Below are 2500 nucleotides of genomic sequence, written 5' to 3' on the forward strand. Positions count from 1 at the left end.
ATAGATAGATAGATAGATAGATAGATATAGATATTTATGTATATACATATATATATATATATATATATAATATATATATATATATATATATATATATTATATACACACACATTTCTGTATGTTCATTCTATATACGCGCTCATTAATTCCTCGGCAATGCTGGCTGTTGTAGAGAAAGGGAGAGTGAATTAGAGAGGAGATGAGGGTGAGCCACAAGGGAGGAGTAAGGGATGGAAGGGGGAGAGGGCAGGGGAGCGAGAGGGGAGAAGAGAGGAGGGAAAGAGGAGAAGGGGGAGGGAGCGGGGAGGGGAAGGGGAAGGGAAAGGAGAGAAAGGAAGGGAGAGGAGGGGAGGGGGGGAGGGGGGGGCACGCGACAGAAGCGCAGAGAGGGTCAGATCCTGGTGTGATATCCTCGCTCGGGAAATTGAATCCGCTATCAGATGCCGCCGGGAGTCGCGTGGGAAGAGGGGACGGCGGGGAGGACAGATGAGAGGCTCTGGACTCGTACGCTTTCTCTATTAAAATATTCTCTTTGAAATAAGGATATTGCCCGCAAGTCGAAAAGCAAGCAATGACAGGTCATAACAAAATCAATCAACGCAGAGCATGTGATATGTAACGAGGTGGTGACACACGGATTGTGTTGGTTTACACTCTGGTCAGATAACGGTAACAACCAGACAAGGCTAATTGTTCACATACTGTAGTATATGAGGCGACGGTTAAGAGATGGGCAACCCCCCCCCCCTCCCCTGATGACACTGACAAAGGGAGGGCGAGAGAGGGCGTGCCAGGGCCGTGACGTCACCGCCCTTGCCGCCCGGGCCAATGGAGGCGTGTCCACCCCATGACGTCACAGCCCGCCGCCATGGGGGGCCAATGGGGGCGTGGCGGGGCCCGAGGACACGGTGGGGGCGGCCGCCATTGGTCGGCGGGCCAACAGCTGCTGGAGGACATGGCATTTTTTGCAGCCATTTGATCCCAACCCGCCTTTATTTGGAGGGTTTTATGCGACGTTTAACTCGCCTCAATCTCCGAGACGCCTAGATTGCTTTTTATGCCCCTGAGTGATGCTGCGTCGAGGCTCGGGATGATGTTATCGAAGGATATTTAGCTCATCAGGGAAGGTTTGCTGCTGTCTTCCTTTTTCTCTCCTCTGCTGCTTCTAATGCTGTCACTGCCACTGTTGGTTGTTGTTATTACGGTTATTTCGATGCTTCCTTTATAGACGAATTCTTACTCTTTGCTTGCCTATAGTTTTGAATTTGAGATTTTGAGCCACGAAGCGTCCCGAGGCACATTCCGAGCCCTTCCTCGACCCGCGGGGAGACGAGCAGGAAGTCCGGGCGGACGAGGCGGCGGAGGTGACGGATGAGAACCAGCCAAGTGGAATGTGGGTGGCATGGTAGATTAGGCAGCATTTAGGGCGACATTCCCGCTACTCTGGCTGACACATTGACCCTTCTGGGTACACGCGACCATAACACAATTGGCTGCGGCTTGTTGATGCATTAGGCCAGATGTCAACATATTTAGCCGCGAGAACCAGGCGGGAACGGAGCCGGGACCTCTTTGTGGCGACTGACGTGCCAATATTTATGCCTAATTGTGGCTCCCCGCACACAAAGCCTCGGTCAAGGGTCCTCCGCCCGGGGGGAGGGGGCTGGCAGGGGCTGAAAGGGGGCCTGGAAGGGCTGCACTCACTGTGAAGGGGGAGGCATTGTGCCCGGGGGGAGCGAAGGGGCGCTGTCGCCATGAAGGAGGCTTTCCTATGCGCGCGGAGGCTCGGGAGGCTGGGAAGGAGGCGAAAGGCTCTCCGGGGACTGAGGGAGATAGTCCTTATCTAAGGATTGGAAAAGGGGAAGGATTGTTCCCTGGTGCGGTCCTGCTATGGAGGATATAATGGGCGTCCTTTTGGGATCCCGTTTAGGAGAGGCCCGCCACCGCGTAAATGCAAAATGTACAAAAACTGTAAAATAATTACGTAATTAGATAATAGAATACTACAGCAACAGCATAATTTGGCATCAGTATTATGTATCAGCACAGACGTGACATAAGAACGTGGAAAGGGTATAAACAATGACAAAGAATTGAGAGATGGTATAAATAAAAATGAATAAAAAGCAAAGATTAAGAAAGACAAAGAAAAAAGAAAGAAAGAAAGAAAAAAAGAAAAAGAAAAAAAAAGAAAGAAAGAAAAAAAAGAAAAAAAGAAAAAGAAAAGAAAATCAAGAAAGAAAGAAAAAAGAAAAAGAAAAGAAAAAAGAAAGAAAGAAAAAAGAAAAAGCAAAAAAGAAAAAGAAAAGAAAAAAGAAAAAAGAAAAAAAAGAAAAAAAAATTATATATATATATATATATATATATATATATATATATATATATATATATATATATATATATATATAAAGAACAAATGAAAAGGTGTATATATAAAGATAGATATATAGAAAAATATAAGAATGATAAAAAAACGAACAAATAAAAAGCAAATATTAAG

Source organism: Penaeus japonicus, unplaced genomic scaffold (assembly GCF_977035675.1).
Source record: "Penaeus japonicus unplaced genomic scaffold, GWHDUDI00000001_assembly GWHDUDI00000025, whole genome shotgun sequence".
In the NCBI taxonomy this organism is placed as follows: Eukaryota; Metazoa; Arthropoda; class Malacostraca; order Decapoda; family Penaeidae; genus Penaeus; species Penaeus japonicus.